This window comes from Delphinapterus leucas, chromosome 16 (genome assembly GCF_059928025.1).
Source record: "Delphinapterus leucas isolate spDelLeu-1000000601 "Yukka" chromosome 16, BTC_Dleu_Yukka2, whole genome shotgun sequence".
NCBI lineage: Eukaryota > Metazoa > Chordata > Mammalia > Artiodactyla > Monodontidae > Delphinapterus > Delphinapterus leucas.
In genome coordinates, this window is record NC_143144.1 from 25,217,046 (window position 1) to 25,235,147 (window position 18,102).

Genomic DNA, 18,102 nt, shown 5'->3' on the forward strand with positions numbered 1-18,102 from the left:
GTCTGATTTCCAGAAGGAAATCTGGTTCCTTCTGAGGGCCGGGAGGGAAGGATCTACTTCCGTCTCTCTCCTTGGCCTGTAGATGGCCATCTTCTCCCAATGTATCTTTACATCGCCTTCCCTTTGTGCCTTCCCTCTGTGTCCAAGTTTCCCCTTTTTACAAGGACACCCTATTGGATTAGAACCCACCCTAATGACCTCATTTTAACTTGCTTGCCTCTTTAAAGATACAATCTTCAGGGAATTCCCTGGCAGTCCAGTGGTTAGGACTCTGTGCTTTCACTGCTGAGGGCTCAGGTTTGATCCCTGGTCGGTGAACGAAGATCCCACATACCAGTGCAGTGCGGCCAAGAAAAAAAGATACAATCATCAAATGAGGTCACATTCTGAGGTACTGGGAGTTAGGACTCCAACATATCTTTTCTTGGGAGGACACAATTCCACTCATAACACTAATGAAATAAAAACAGAAGTCAGCTCGGGGTATTTGGGCAAGTGTTTACTTTCCTGATACAATGAGACAACTTTCTTCCTGCCTTGAATGTAAATGTAATAGCTGCAGCCTTGGGTGCCATCTCCTGACCATGACAGAGGGACCCTGAATCAACTCCAGCAACCTCAGAGCTCTGGGCATCTTATTATGTGGCTTTCATTCAGGCTTTTGAGGAGAGGTTTTTTGTTTTTTTGTTTGTTCGTTTTTTTGCGGTACGCGGGCCTCTCACTGTTGTGGCCTCTCCCATTGTGGAGCACAGGCTCTGGACGCGCAGGCTCAATGGCCATGGCTCACGGGCCCAGCCGCTCCGCGGCATGTGGGATCTTCCTGGACCGGGGCACGAACCCGTGTCCCCTGCATCAGCAGGCAGACTCTCAACCACTGTGCCACCAGGGAAGCCCCAGAGAGTTTTTTATTACCTGCAGCTGAATGCATTCTTAACTGGTCCACCATCTCCCTGGACTGTCTTTAGCTCATCTGCACTTGTTAGGGGACCTTCAGAATCTTATATAAGAACATCCCACTCATCTGTCTTCTGATGTCTTATTCTAAAGTTCATGTAACTTCCAGAGCAACGGCAAGACACAGGCACACAGAGTCTTTACTGAAATGCCTGAGAAGGCTGGGCTTTGAAGAGACACGCTATTGGAATGCAGTGGACCTCATAGCTAAAGGCTGAGCCGGAGGAGAATTAGAAACAGGATGGTGATTGGGGTGAATGAGAAAGGGAAGTGAGAAAAGAGGCAAAAAGCAGATGGGTTTAGTAATGCTTCCTACTGAGGAGACTAGGGAAGGTGGATATACTAGGATCGGTGAGAGGGGAGAACCTAGAGGAAGTCCCAAGGGAATTTCCTCCATTGCCTAAATACAATAATGTAAAATCACAGGCTACATGAAAACTTGAGAATATCTAGTTCAGGTATAGCAAACTCAGATGTTTCTGGGGTCCATGCAGTAGCATGAGTGAGTGAAGTAGGCAGGTGAAGACTGGAAGGTGGTCCACCAGATGGGGCAGTGGTAAATCAGCGTCCAGTCTTGATGATCTGCTCTGGGCCAAGAATTATTAAATCTGATTTTTCAAGAAAAGCTAGAAATCCACTTTTTATGTTGAAATCTCTAGGTTTTTAATGTGGAAAACTCATTAGGTGGTTTTGAACCATATGTGAGCCAAATAAAATACATCTGTGAGCTAGATGTGGTCAACCAGAGTGCCACGTCTGGTCCAGCCCTACCTCATACTGAAAGCAGTAGACCCCACTACAGTATCCTGCACAAGGGCTCCCCAAACCTCACCTTGAATGCCTCCAGTGACACAAATGTTCATTAAAAATCCACCAAATCCTACAATTCCAGACATCAACCCACATCTCTACTGCAGCGTAAAAAAAGCATAAGACCGCTTCCTCCATGCATCCAATACCCTTTTCTCGTTGCCTGGTTAAAAAAAAAAAAAGCGCCATACAGAGACAACAGATACATCAGAATCTTTCAGGCTCTCCATATGGGACGAAGGCAGAAAAGAGAGAAACAGGTGGATGCACGTAAATATTTAAGTCAGAAAATATAGGTCACTGTGACTGATTAGATATGAGGGGTGAGCAAAAGATAAATCGAGGTTGACCTTTAGTCTCTGGCTGGAGTGAGCCGAGGTTGATGGTGCCATGTCCCAAGAAAGGGCATGCAGGAGGTGGGAGAGGATTTGGAGCAGAGGGGGAGCAGCAGGCTCGATTTAGAGCAGCAGTCCCCAACCTTTTTGGTACCAGGGACTGGTTTCGTGGAAGACAAATTTTTCCATGGAAAGGGTGAGGGGGATGGCTCAGGCGGTAATACGAGCGACGGGGAGCGACGGGGAGCGGCAGATGAAGCTTCCCTCACTTGCCCGCCACTCACCTCCTGCGGAGCGGCCCGGTTCCTAACAGGCCTCGGACCAGGGGTTGGGGACCCCTGATTTAGAGGATGTACAGTTAGATGTGCTTGAAGGACATCCATGTGGCAGTTAAAATCTGAGATGGGAGCTCAGCAAGGAATTCTGGGCTGAAGCTACAAGATATGGGAGCCATCGGCGGAAGCTGAAGCAGCAGGAGTGGGCGAGCTCACCTTAGGGCGATGTGGGGCGAACAGGCAAGAGGACCAAGGGCAAAACCCGGGGAACATCAACATTTATATGAAGGGCAGTAGGTGGCAGATAGTAGATGAAGACCAAAATGGTGATGCCAGGAAGGGGCGACGAGAAATCCCTGAAATGCAAGGGAGGAGAAAGAGTTAAGAAAAAGAGAACAGTCAAATGAGGACCAAAAGTATCCACTGGATGTGGCATGGAAGCAGCTTCTGTGCAATGGCAGGATGGAGGCTCAACTGAAGTGACCGAAGAGTGGATGCCTGGAAATGGAAGCGCGATCGGCAAGTGCAGACAACTCCTTCTAAAAGCTTGGATGGAAGGAAAGGAGGAAAACATGGCCTCAATAAACTGGGAAGGGCCTTAAGCCCTAGAGAGGGTAAACTCGGGCATATGTAAAGTCTGACGCCAAAAAATCAGGGGAGGCACAGAAAGTCCATTTGGAGAGACAGGAAAACACTGACCTGAACTCTGGAGCCCCTCAACCTTATTTTTATAGCATAAGATACAGCCTTCTAGATAACCCCATGTCTTAATCGGCTCAGGCAGCCATAACAAAACACCATATGCTGGGTGGCTTAAACAACATGAATTTATTTTCTCACAGTTCTAGAGGCTGGGAAGTTCAAGGTAAAGGGACCAGTCCATTTGGTTTCTGGTGAGGTCTCTCTCCCTGACTAGCAGATGGCTACCTTCTCCCTGTATCCTCACATGGTGGAGACAGAGCTCTGGCATCTCTTCCTCTTTTTATCAAGGCACCAGCCCTACAGGATTAGGACACAACTCTTGTGAGCTCTTTTGACCTTAATTGCCTCCTTATAGGCCCATCTCCACATGTGATCACATGCGGGTTAAGCCTTCAATAAATGAATTTGGAGGGAATATAATTCAGTGCCCAGCACGCCATGTACTCACCTGTCTGTCTATTTCTGAAGCAAGCTATTTGACGCTTCGTGGGCCTCACTGAAACTGCCAAGCTGGAGCTCCCTCCACCTAACCACACCCTCCCCTTCTCCGCCTGTGTCTTCCCTTCTCTGACTCATAGGAAGGACATTGTTAAGAGAATTGCCTGATGGTCAAAATACAAGATGTTCTTCTGGAAGGAGGAAGGAGTCTGGAGCTTCCAAGAGAAACACCCTCATGCCAAGCCATGGGGTGGCTCATGTGACTGTTGTATGGACACAGATCATTCCCACCAAGGATGCCCCCAAATACACCTGTAGCTTCAGTTGTCCAGCTAGGTCACAATAAAAGTGAGTTTTTAGGACTACAATATCCACTTTCCACCCAAGTCATTTTAGCCTGTAACCAGTGAACAGTCCAGCCCCTGCCTATCCCTTCACTCCTTTTGACCCTGAATGTCCTATAAATCATTTATTTATTCAACACATATTTACTGAACACCTACATGTGCCAGGCACTGAGCTAGTCCCTGGGGAAATGAAGAGACCATGACAAGGTGCTTTCATGGCACTTACAATCTGGGGGTGGTGGTGGAGGGGGGGCAGTTATTAATTAAATACTCACACAGTTATAAATGTATAAGTCATGTGGAGGTGAGGCACACAATGGCACGAGAGCCTCTAACAAGGAGATCAGGCCTTGGCATCTTGGCTGATGAGAAAACTCATCTTGGTGGGATGGGAATGGTAAGGGATGAGTAGGAGTAAGCTAGGTGAATGTTAGAGAATAGGTTGGTTTTCTACACTGCATATAGAAAATAGTAACACATTTACGCAGCTTTTTCTTTTTTAAACAACAAACTTAGCAACTTAAGTTTGTGGGAATTCCCTGGATACCCAATGGTTAGGACTCGGCACTCTCACTGACGAGGGCCCAGGTTCAACCCCTGGTTGGGGAATTAAGATCCTGCAAGCTGCATGGTGCAGCCAAAAAAAAAAAAAAAAGAATACCTTTGCTATCTCACAGTTTCTTTGGGTCAGGAGTCCTAGCACAGCTTAGCTGGGTCCTCTGCAAGGCTGTAATCAAGGTATGAGGCAGGGCTGTGTTCTCACATGGAGGTCTGACTAGGGAAGGTTCAGAGGCTCTAGCAAGATGGAGTCTTACACAACATAATCACAAAAGTGACATTCTGTCACCTTTGCCATATTCTATTGGTTACAAGCAAGTCGCAGGTCCCACCCTCACTCAAGGGTGTGAACACCAGGAGTTAGGGGTCATGGGGGGTCACCTTAAAGTCTGTTCATCACAGAGAACAACCAAAGGGAACAGCATGTGCAAAGGCCCTGTTATGGGAGTGAGCATGGTCCATTTGAGGAACAGAGCACAGAAAGGGAGAGGGAGATGAAGCCAGACCATGGAGGGCCTTATTCAGGATCTCAAGAGGTGTGGGATGTCATGGGTAGAAGGTGGTAGTACAATACAGTATACACTGACAGCCATTGCTACCCCAGGGCTTCTGAGCCTAACTCAGTGTGGAAAGATGAATGACCCCATCTAAATCCAGCCAGAAGACCTGGATGCAAGGAGCTGAATGCATCCCATGGACGCTCCATGAGGTTTGCCCTTGTTCACCCCTGAACCCAGAGCCGTGGCCATACCAACAGCTCAGCAGATATTTCTGAATGAATTAGTTAATGGAGATATGGAAGCCAGGTAGCTTGTCCAGAGCCTTCGTGGAGAATCAGATCCCCTAATCGAGTCAAGTCTTCCACCCTGAACTCGACAGCACCACCCAGTCACCACTAAAGGATTCCCAATGAAAACCCTGGGCTTCACCTAAGAGAGGGCAGAAGCTCCCGGGGCAAAAGCGCCCCTTGACTCAACGTGGCAAGCACCCAATCTGGGCTGCCAGGTTCTGTACGCTGTGTGCCTTGCCTTTGGGCTGTGGCTGGCACAGGGCGTGGCACACCATTCATTGTGGATGACAGTTTTAAAAGTGCTCTCATAAAAAAAAAAAAAAAAGTGCTGTCTCTGGTTGGAGCTCAAGCTATCTAAACCAGCACATGCCACTGGATATGGTATGGCATTAAGTGAACTGCCCACTTTCATCCTGCAGGCAAGGGGTGACAGAGGAAACGTTGTATCCATGAAGAATCTTCTACTAAATACTGAGATGGAGAGAGAAAGACAGGAACTGCAGGTGCTGACTTGTAGTAAACAGGCAGACAATAAACAGGCTTCAGCAGAGGACTTATGATACCTAAGTAACTTTGAACAAACTGTACCTCATTTTCTGAAGTCGGCAACTACAGACTTTTATTTTTTTTGCAACACCGCACCATGCGAGGCTTGCAGGATCTTAGTTCCCTGACCAAGGATTGAACCCCTACCTCCTGCAGTGAAGCATGGAGTCCTAACCACTGGACCCCAGGGAAGTTCCTACAACTTTTGTTGGTGTCACCTGACAAGGCGGAAATACCAAGACTGAGGCATGGCCTCTGCTTCAGTCAGACATGCTGCCCTCTACCCTCAGGGGCCCTGGCATCTTCTAGGACCCAGATTGGTGCCTAATCATCATTCCCATCTGCCAAACCTTGGCTGGGCCTGACACTTAACCCTCAGAATAGCGCTCTGTGAATGAGGGACTCCTCCTTTTATTCACATGAGAGAACACGTTCAGGCTCATGGTCACACAGCAAGCAGGTGGGAGAGCCAGCACGTGTGAGGTCATAGCCTGTGTGCAGTGGACGGCTCCCAACCGCAGTGAGAGGGTAGAGAATTTCCAGAGACACGTCAGGGGACCTCGGGCAAGTTAGCCTCTCTGAGGCTGCATCCTTATCTGTAAAACAGGCATAAGAATACCCATCTTGTATGGAAGTTGGGAGTATTTGAGATAAGATCTCTACAAGGCCTAGAATTGCCCTTGATTCAGGCTCACTGTCTATAAAAGTTATCGATGATTATTATTACCTTCTGGACACATTCTGCCTTTTATGTGTCAGGAGCTCAAGAAATGGCTGCTGCTCATCCCTGCATGAGTTCAGCAGATGTGACAATAAAGAATGGGTCCCCAAGGGGCACCTTGCCCTCTTTACGATGCAGGAAGCCAGTGGGCACAAGAGGAAACACATAGGATGGCCAGCCAGAAGCTTAAGAAGTCATAACCTCTTTGAGTCTCAGTTTCTTTATCTGTGAAGTGTAAGAATAATGATATTGATAATAATAATGAAAATAATAAGCAGGCTGCCTCCATCACAGGGCTGTGGCTCAGCTTAAGTGAGATAATGGTCTGACAGTGCTTGTTAAAGTGGAAAAGTGTTATCTAAAGATAAGGAGCTATTATCCCTATGATGATACAGATGGAGAGTGGGTAGCCTCATTACAGAGGGCAGAAAGAGCCCCCCTCTGCCCCTGGGAAAGACAGAACCAGAGAGAACAGAGGTAGCAGTTACGTACAGGGGAGTCAGAAGGAATGAGTTTGGGGAGGCCCTGCTGGCTAAACACTGGAATAATAAGTTACAGAAGGAGCATCCCTGGGTTGGGGACACCCACGCCACTTCCATTTTTTGAAACTCAAGTTATACTAATAAACATTAAAAACAAAAAACTAATAAACATTAAAACATTAAAATAAAACATTAAAACATTAAAATAAACTAATAAACTAGAAAGGGCTGCCCAAATGTGGTATATATTGCATGTTCAATCCTGGCAGCACATCGGGTATGGGTCCAGGGGTCACAATTGCATCAGCAGCTTTCAAATCACCAACTATCTAGATAACCTCATTCAGAGATAAGACTCTGCTCCCAATTCCAACATGTGCATTTTTTCCTCACTACCAAGCAATTCTCCAAGACCAGCTGGGTGCCCTATAATTCTGACACTAAGTACCTGGAGATAGTGTCAGATGCCACAGGTTAAGGGCTCAGTCCTACGGGACTGCTCCCCTCCAACTTCAGATGCCAATCTCAAGTTCAGGTTGTCACCTGTGCTTCTGACCGAGTGGCTATAGACAGGTGATTCCAATTACTGCTCCCCTCAGGTTTGATTAATTTGCTAGAGCGGCTCACTCTAGAACTCAGAGAAACATTCTACTTACTAGACTACTTACTGGTTTACTATTAAAGGATATAACTCAGAACAGCCAGATAGGAAAGATGCTTAGGGCAAGGTATGGGGAAAGGGTGTGGAGCTTCCTGCTTTTTCTGGGCGTACCACTCTCCTCAGATCTCCACATGTTCATCAACCTGGAAGTTCTTTGAACCTCCCCCCTTCCCCCATCCCCAATCTTTTTGGGTTTTTATGGAAGCTTCATTACATAGGCATGATTGATTAGATCATTGGCCATTGGTGACTGAACTCAATCTCCTGTCCCTTTTTCCTCCCCAGAGGTCAGAGGGGTGGAACTGAAAGTTCCAGCTCTCCAATTACTTGGTTGGTTCCACCGGTGACCAGCCCTCCTTCTTAGGTGACCTAAGGGCATTTCAAGAGTCACCTCAACATCACAAAAGACACCTTGATCACTCTCTTCACTTAGGAAATGCCAAGGGTCTTAGGAACTCAGTGCTAGGAACAGGGACTGAGAACAAATACGTATTTCCTGATATAAATCACAATATTACAAGAGCTAATACACAGCCTGTACATTTGAGGCCTGACAAGACCCTCCTAGTTCCCTATGGTAGGTTCTGGGAGAGGGAGCAGAGATATCTTTTTCCTTGAAATTCTCATCTGATCAACAGACTGTGGTATATCCATAAATGAAATACCACTCAGCCATAAGAAGGAATGGATTACTGGTATAGCAACACATTGTGCTGTATATAAAACAGTGTACACAGTGCGCTTCCATTTATATAAAGTTTTAGAACAGGCAAAGCTAAGCTGTAGTGATAGGCAGCAGATCAGTGATTATCTAGGGCTGGGGCTTGGGGTGTGAGGTGACGACTACAAAGAGGGACAAGGGAACTTTGGGGTGTGAGGGAATGTTCTAGATCTTGATTGTGGTGGTATTTACAAAGATGGAAACATTTGTCAAAATTCATCAACATGCACACTTGAAAGAGGTGCACGTAAATTACACCGTAACCCAGTTGATAAACACAAATGCTCACCTGAATAGGGCCACCCACTGCAGAACCGCCTGCAACTGTGTCTAATGTTTGTATCTCAGCTTCCACAAAGACTCCCGAAAGTCAATTCAACACCACGGACCACAGGCTGGTTCTGAGCCAGGCCCCAGACGATGCAAGGTGAGGAGGGGCCCAGTTTTCACCTTTGAAGAGTTCACGGTCTTGCAGGGAACCAGATGCATAAGCAGGCAACATTCACGCACAAGGTTGGTACAAGTGACCTCAGTGTACACAGGGCACTATGGGAGCTCTGGGGGAGGGAACCAGCTCTGGCCGGAAGGAGGAAAGTCAAGGCAGGTCAACCCACACAGAGCATTAAATAGGAGTCTTGGTTAGGCAGGGAAGGGGAGGTGGGGAGGAGAGCATCACTGCAGGCAGAATGTTCACTCCCCTGAGCTGGGGGGCCTCTGTCTTGTTTACTGCTATATCTCCTCCCCTAGAAAGTACCTGACACTCAGTAGGTGCTCATTAAGGATCTGTTGAGTTAATGGACAATATAAGCAAAGAAAGGGGAGCTCCCTGGCGGTACAGTGGTTAGGACTTGGCGCTTTCACTGCGGGGGCCCAGGTTCAGTCCCTGGCCGGGGAACTAAGATCTCACAAGCCATGCAGCACGGCCAAAAGAAAAAAAAAAAAAAAAAAAAGCAAAGACAGGGTCTGCAAACTATGGCCCACAGGCCAAATCCAGCTGGCCACTTGTGACAGAGACCATATGGCCTGTAATGCCTAAAATATTTACTCTCCAATCTTTTATTGAAAAAGTTTGCTAACCCCTGAGCAAAGGCAAGGAGGCGAAGATTTTAGAGTTAATCCCAAAGGCTAAGAGGAAGGAAATTAGGTAAGGTGAGAAAAACAATGCGAATGGATCCTTCATTGTCCAGTTACAAAATGTGTGTACACATTGACCTTTTCTGGTGGATACATAGATTAATGCCCTTGACACCTGATCTAACTTCCTTTTGGTCTGCCTTCCTACACTGCAGAGGCTGGAAGGCTGAAAAACAGTATTTTTCATGTTCCCTTGCAGCAAAACCCCCCAGATGCATTTCGGAGGTTGGGGTTACACCAGTCAGATGCCTTCAGGGACTTCCCTGGCAGTCCAGTGGTTAAGACGCCATGCTCCCAATGCAGGGGGCATGGGTTTGATCCCTGGTTGGGGAGCTAAGATCCTGCATGCCGCGTGGCGCGGCAAAAGAAAAAAAAAAATCAGACACCTTCACACAAGACTTGAGTGCTTACCTGAGTGAAGAAGGGAGAGAGGCAGTGTTGCTCCAGGCCTCCACTTAGCGGATATCGGTCTAGCAGACTGCGTGGCTTTGAAGCTGAAAGTGCGGCAGCAGCAGCCTGATCTCTGAATGTGGCTAAGATGGGACTGGCAGTTGTTTATTACTTCACAGGTCCCTGACTCTCATCCAGGTTGCAGCTCTCTTGGAGGATCAGTTCTGCAGGGTTCTGACAATCATTCCTGGAGGCCTAGCCTTGAGCCCATTCTTCTAGTTTATCCAGTGTGTTTCAAGCACCTACTTCTCTGAATCAACCTTTTCTGTTACTGCAACTGACTCCTGATGGATATACTATTTAAACATTTGTGCTGTGCTCTTTAAATGAAACCAGGTAGATTAATAAACATATGTGTTTAGCTCTTCTTTCCCATTAGACCCCCACTAAAGTAAGAGCAGAGGAATTTTTTTTTTTAAAGTATAAACCCATAAGGACTAAGAAGTCAGGAAAGGATATAGCAGTGGAAGAATAAAGGCAACAACATTTTGGAAGCTGGAAAGCAGAGAGGGAAGTGGTAAGTGACTTAGCAGAGTGGGAAAAGTGAAGGTGGAACAGCTAACAAGAAAAAGGCCAGTTCGCCATATGACCCAGCAATTCTATTCCTGGGTATATATCCGAAAACCCCAAAAACACTAATTTGAAAAGACACATGCACCCCAATATTTATACCAGCACTAATTTACAATTGCCAGGGTATGGAAGCAACCTAAGCCTCCATCAACAGATGAATGGATAAAGAAAATGTGATATATGTATAATCACCAGATGTGTATACACACACACACACACACGCGCACACACACACACACACCACACAATGGAATACTACTCAGCCATAAAAAAGAATGAAATTTTGCCATTTGCAGCAACACAGATGGACTTGGAGATGAAATAAATCAGATGGAGAAAGACAAATACAATATGATATCACTTACACGTGGAATCTAAAAAATACGGCAAACTAGCGAATATAACAAAAAACAAACAGGGACTTCCCTGGTGGTGCAGTGGTTAAGGATCCGCCTGCCAATGCAGGGGACACAGGTTCGAGCCCTGGTCTGGGAAATCCCACATGCTGCGGAGCAACTAAGCCCGGGCGCCACAACTGCTGAAGCCTGCGTTCTAGAGTCCGTGCTCTGCAATGAGAGAAGCCACCGCAATGAGAAGCCTGCGCACCGCAACGAAGAGTAGCCCCTACTCGCCACAACTAGAGAAAGCCCGCGTGCAGCAATGAAGACCCCACGCAGCCAAAAATAAATATAATTAATTAATTAATTAAAAAAAAAAGAAACAGGCTCACATACATAGAGAACAAACTAGTGGTTACCAGTGGGGAGAAAGAAGGGGGGAGGGACAAGATAGGGATAGGGGTTAAGAGGTACAAACTACTATGTAGAAAATATATAAGCTACTACAAGGAAGGAGATATATTGTACAGCACAGGGAAGATAGCTAATATTTTTTAATAACTATAAATGGAAAATAACATTTAAAATTGTGAATCACTATGCTGTACATCTGTAACATGTATTATGCATCAACTATACTTCAATTTAAAAAAAAAAGAAAAAATCCAGTTCATAGCACAGCACTGCAGGAGGACTGATGAATCAGAGGCTCCAGGTACCTCTGTAGACAGAGGTGCAAAGTGGGGCTGAAGAGATAAAAAAAAACTAGTTCAAAATCTTTCAAAGGAGCAGCTGGAATCCTCCCAAATCTGCTCCACCATCCTGCCCAGCTAAGATGATGGGAGGGTCACCTTCTAACGAGGCTGAACAATAGATACAGCAGGTACCTAGGGACGCCTGGGTCCCTGGAGACACCCCCCAGGTGTGGCCTGGGGAAGGTATACTGAAAGCAATGGAGTCAGTGAAAGTCTGCATTCTGGATGGAGACCCCCACTCCTTGCCCTGCCCCAGCCTGGGTCTCAGAACCCGGCACACAGACTTCTACTACCCAGGCAGGAGAATAGAGGACCCTTCTTGGGGAATATTGACCAGCAAAAGACAAAACGTCTATAGACACTGACATTTGGGGGTCCCCCAGTGAAATGGCTGGTCTGGATCTGATGATCTCACAGAGAACCTCATCCTGAGACAAGCCGTCCCACCCACTCCTCTCACTCAGAGCCTCCTCTAAGTATTTTAGCCCCTCACTAGAGGCTGACTATGGAAGGACAGCCAAAAATCATTAGGCATGTGAGGAACGCTTCTAACCTGAAAAACAGGGCCTTAAAAGCAGGTAGAGAAAGTAAACCCAAAGAAATAGAGACAATGCAGGTTGCAAAACTTCAAAGTTTTGAACTTTGAAGACATTAGATATCTTCAAAGATATTAGAACTTCAAAGAGTCTAATATCTGAGGGAGATAAAAGATACTGCATTGTGGTAGACTTATACTGGTGTCCCCCAATGAACTATAACTCCTGGTATGTAGGCTCTTATCCTCTGCCACAGTGATTCTGGGCTTGGCCATGTGACTTGCTTTGGCCAGTGGGACGTTAACGAGTGTGGTGCAAGCCAGGGTTTATGAGTGCTTGCACACTGGGCTTCTCCTGCTAAAACACTTTCAACCTTTTTGACTTTGGGCAAGTGTGGTGGTTTTAAAACATGTCCACAAATTATCTGATATGCTGTCCTTCAAAAGGTGGAGCCTAATTCCCCTCCCAAAAAATGTTGGCAGTACTTAGTGACTTAATTCTAATGATTAGAATGTAGCAGAAGTTACATTCCAAGGCTAGGTCATAAGATTCACTGTAGCTTACTCCTTGTTCCCTCTCTTGGTTCAATCACTCTGGGAGAAGCCAGCTGCCATGTCATGGAGAGACACAAGCAACATTATGGAGAGGTCCATGTGCTGAGGACTGAGACCACCTGCCCCCAGCCATGTGAAAGAGCTAGGAAGCAAATCCTCTGGTCCCAGTCAAGCCAGCCTTCAGGTAATTACAGACCAGGAAACCATCTTCACTGCGACCTCATGAGAGGTGGCTTTCCTGACCCTCAAAACCTAAGAGTTAACAAACATTTGTTGTTTTAAGCCACAGGTTTTGGGGCAGTAATTTGTTATGCAGCAATACATAACTAATACATCAAGTTATTCAACTTTTTTGAGCTTCAGTAAAACGGATATAATAATGGAGACTACTGCACAGGGTTGCTGTCAGAAAAATACAAAGCAGTGGTGCACATAAAGTGCTTAGAAGAGTGGGGTATTGTAGTCACTCTTGGACATTGGTTGCTGTGGTTGCTATCGCTCAGCTGAATCTAAAAGGTCCTTGTTAATCTACAATGCTCCCACTTCCTTGAGTTCTTCATCTGGGAGTACATTTCCCCAGAGAATGTCAGCTTAGGAAGGAAGTTTTTGCCAAGACAATTCAACGGGGAAAGAATAACCTTTTCAACAAATGGTGCCAGGTCAACTGGATAAACCACATGCAAAAGAGTGAACTTGGACCCCTACCTCATACCATATACAAAAATTTACTCAAAATGGAGCAAAGACCTAAATAAGAGCCAAAACTATAGAACTCTTAGAAAGAAACATAGGCACGAATTTTTGTGACATTCGATTAAGCCAACAGTTTCTTGATATGACACCAAATGCATAAGCAATCAAAGGAAAAAAATAAATTGGACTTCACTGAAAGTAAAAACTTCTGTGCTTCAAAGGATGCCATCAAGAAAGTGAAAAGACAACCCATAGAATGGGATAAGTTATTTGCAAATCATGTATCTGATGAGGCTCCAGTTTTCAGAATGTACGAAGAACATTTAAAACTCAATAAAAAGACAAATAACCTAACTAAAAAATGATCAAATGATTTGAATAGACATTCCTCCAAAGAAAATATACTTTGTAACAGTCAATAGGCACATGAAAAGATGCTCAATGTCATTAGCCATCAGGGAAATGCAGATGAAAGCCACAATGAGATAACACTTCACACCCACTAGGTTGGCTACAATCAAAAAGACAGACTATAACAAGTATTGGCAAGGATGTGGAGAAACTGGAACCCTTATACACTGCTGGCGGGAATGTAAAATGGTGCAGACACTCCAAAAAACAGACTGGCAGTTCCCCAAATGATCGAACCCAGAGCTACAACACAACCCAGCAATTCCATTCTAGGTATATACCCAAGAGAACTGAAGACACGTTCACACAAGAACTTGTACACAAATGTTCATAGCAGCATTATTCATAATAGCCAAAAAGCGGAAACACCCTAAATTTCCATCAACTGATAAATGGATAAACAAAATGTGGAATATTATTCAGCCATAAAATGATCCAAGTACTATATACATGCTACATACGGTTGAATCTTTTTTTTTCTTTCTTTTTTTAAATTTTACTTATTTAATTTTTGGCTGCGTTGGGTCTTCGTTGCTGCGAGAGGGCTTTCTCTAGTTGTGGCGAGCGGGGGCTACTCTTCTTTGCGGTGCGCGGGCTCCTCATTGCGGTGGCTTCTCTTGTTGCGGAGCACAGGCTCTAGGCAGGTGGGCTTCAGTAGTTACGACACGTGGGCTCAGTAGTTGTGGCTCGCGGGCTGTAGAGCGCAGGCTCAGTAGTTGTGGTGTATGGGCCTGGTTGCTCTGTGACGTGTGGGATCTTCCCGGACCAGGGCTTGACCCTGTGTCCCATGCACTGGCAGGTGGATTCCTAACCACTGAGCCATCAGGGAAGCCCCGGTTGAATCTTGAAAACATAGTAAGTGGAAGAAACCAGTCACAAAAGACCACATGTTATATGATTTAATTTATATGAAATATCCCAAATAGGGAAGTCTATACAAATAGAAAGTAGACTAATTGTTGCCTGGGCTGAGGAGTTTGAGAATAAACGGTGGGTGACTGCTAATACATACTGGGTGTCTTTTTTTGGGTGATAAAATGTTCCGGAATTAGACAGTGGTGATAGTCGCACAACTTTGTGAATATACTACTAAAACCCACTGAATAGTATACCTTAAAAAGTTGAATTTTATGGTAGATTATTTTAATCTCAATAAAGCTGTTATCCAAAAATGGAGCAAGTTTTTAGAAAGGGTGTGAAAAATTAGCTGAGTGAGTTTTTTTAGGGTTTTCTAGAGGTGATGAAATCCATACCATGTACATACACAAATCCATGTACATACACAACCAAATGCATTCACGTGCGCATGCATGCACACACACATTAATTTCAAAAGAACACTGAAGCAATTTTGTGGTACTTTTGAAAACAGAACATGTGACTATGACACCTTTTTTTTTTGGCCTTGCCTCCAGGCTTGCGGGATCCCAGTTCCCAGACCAGGGATCCAACCCAGGCAGTGAAAGCACCGACTCCTAACCACTGGACCACCAGGGAAGTCCCTGACACCTTCTAACTGGGAAAGGAAGACACCAGAGGTCCCAAGAAGAAAATCCTAAACAATCATTTTTTTTTTTGGCCACATGTAGTGCGGATCTTCGTTTTCTGACCAGGGATTGAACCCATGCCCCCTGCAGTGGAAGCGTGAGCCATAACTGCTGGACTGCCAGGGAAGTCCCATATCACCATTAATTTCAATATGACTTTGCTAGGAGGCAATTATTTGCCAAACAGTTTATACACTTAACTCACGGGACTACTCAGTGAGGTAGCATCATTATCTCCATATTACAAATGAGGATCAGAGAGTGTAAGTACCTTGCCTGGGGTCACACAGCATGTTAACGGGAGAGCTCCTTTCTCTACTCCAGGCTACCTATCAAAATGAATAAAAAAAAACAGTTGATACTCCCCATCCCTGAAACTTCAAAACTGTACCCTGGTGTCAACTTCGTTTACTTCTTCTCATTCTATACTACAACCCAACATCTATGTCCAACTTTTCCTACCTCCTTCACACTTTGCTCTGGCCAAAAATATCTCCCTGTTCTCCCTGAATGTCCCAAAATCTGTTACCAAAAGAGAGATCAAGGAGGGGTACATGTTGTAATCAGTGTACTTTGTAAGCTCTACACAGATGTAAACTAGCATTTCACCTTTTCCTTCCTCTAGGAAGTGCCTTCTTCTCTTGACATATGCAAAGCTTTAGGATCTTTCAAGATTGAGCTCAGTCCTCTCCAACTCTGGGAACCTCCAGACTGCAGGGTAGGCAGGGGGCTTTTCCTAGATTCCTGGACATTCACCATAAAATCCCTTCCACTTCATGCCCTGGTCCAACCTGACCACCAACCACAATATTTGCTTTGCTGTATAAGTTCTTTTGTCTGTATTTTTGTTAAGAAGTAATAGCTGTTTTACCTGGGCTGAACACTGGGTATTAGTCTCAATTTCCTCATTCGTCAAATAGGAACGATGATAGCTATGTTTGTGGTACCCATGATTTTCTTTTCAATTCCATTTTGGGAATGATGTGGACAGAGGCAATGTTGACTAGAGCATCAGTTCTCAAAGCGTGGTCTGGAGATACCTGGGGGTCACTGAGACCCCTTCCAGGGACCTGTGAGTTTCCTATTTTTTCAACTACATACCTGTGTGAATCTGAGTTTTCTTCTTATACTTGAATCAACACAACAGATTGAACGCAGAAACAGATGTGAGGGTTTCCCTGGTTGCACAGTGGTTAAGAATCCGCCTGCCACTTGAGGGGACACGGGTTCGAGCCCTGAGCCAGGAAGATTCCACATGCCACAGAGCAACTAAGTCCGTGCGCCACAACTACTGAGCCTGCTCTCTAGAGCCCGCGAGCCACAACTACTGAGCCCGCATGCTGCAACTACTGAAACCCGTGCACTTAGAGCCCATGCTCTGCAACAAGAAAAGCCACCACAATGGGAAGCCTGTGCACCACAATGAAGAGTAGGCCACGCTCGCCACAACCAGCAACGAAGACCCAACACAGCCAAAAATAAATAATTAAATATATAAAAAATCCTAAAAAAAAAAAAGACACAGATGTGAGATTGCAGCTGTTTCCTATTACGTATACATTAAAATGTTTGCCAAAATGTAAAAAAACCCCACTGTTTTCACTAATTTTTTTGGAAAATATAACTTTAAAAATAAAATATGTTTACATGGGATGACATTATTTTATGAATTGATAAACAGTTAAAGATTCTGTTTTAGTTTCTAATAGAGTAATTATCAACAGATATAATCCACACAAACAAAAGCTCTTTGGGATCCTCAATAATTTTTCAAGAATGTAAATTTTAACATCAAAAAGTTTGAGAATCCCTAGAGGAAAGAAAGTGTTACAGATTTGAATTTTCCAGGTACCTCGTGGTCTTAACCTTCCCCTGTGCTTCAGTTTCTTTTATCTCTAACACAATACTCACTCATGTGACATGGGCAGCTATTAATTTCTTTATTTTCTTAATGTTTATATGTTGCATTATGTCTGTATATAAGGACTGTCTCTGGAAGAATACACAATAAACTGGTCCCAGTGGTTCACCCTCGAAAGGGGAATTGGGAAACTGGGAGAGGTGGCATCGTAAACCTTTCTGCTGTGTTTTTTAATAAATGCATGCATTGCTTATTTTAATACTGAGCAATTAAAAGTAAAATAACACTTTTGTTTAGATGGATAGGAAACAGAAGTCGGCTCAAGGAAAGTAGTGTTGATTGACAATTTAAAAAAAAACAAACACGCGGGCTTCCCTGGTCGCACAGTGGTTGAGAGTCCGCCTGCCGATGCAAGGGACACGGGTTCCTGCCTTATTCCGGGAAGATCCCACATGCCACGGAGCGGCTGGGCCCGTGAGCCATGGCCGCTGAGCCTGTGCGTCCGGAGCCTGTGCTCTGCAACGCGAGAGGCCACAGCAATGAGAGGCCCGCGTACCGCAAAAAAACAAACAAACAAAAAACACGGAAGTTTTCCGTACCCGCCGACGAGCAGCTGACAAACACTTGGCGTAGGTTCTGCCCGACTCGCGCCCAGCCCTCAGGGATTAAGCCCCGGCCCATCAGCAGCCCCGCCTCGTCGCACAGCACCCGCCCCTCGTAACGTCACATCCGGCCGACCAGCTACCCCGAGCTCTCTCTGGCTCCCGCCTTCGCCCGCTTCCGGTCGTCGTCGTCGTCGTCGTCGCCGCTGCTGCCGCTGCTGCCGCTGCTGCTGCTGCTGCTGCTGCTACTGCTGCTGCTGAGGCCGGAGGAACGGGCGGCGGGGGCGGCGGGGGCTGAGAGGGCGGCG

The 18,102-nt window shown here is 45.6% G+C and overlaps 1 long non-coding RNA gene across 2 annotated transcripts; it reads right to left on the bottom strand.

Moving 5' to 3' along the window:
• Window positions 1–429: 429 nt before the first annotated feature.
• On the bottom strand, window positions 430–18,051 carry LOC149747239 (uncharacterized). 2 transcript variants are annotated; one of them, XR_016388064.1, is made up of 3 exons: window positions 16,203–18,051; window positions 15,603–15,660; window positions 430–14,627 (listed from the first exon to the last, which is right to left on the bottom strand). It is a non-coding gene; the product is annotated as an uncharacterized LOC149747239 (long non-coding RNA). The 2 variants fall into 2 exon arrangements; XR_016388063.1 differs by having other exon boundaries at window positions 15,603–18,051.
• Between the last annotated feature and the right edge of the window lie 51 nt (window positions 18,052–18,102).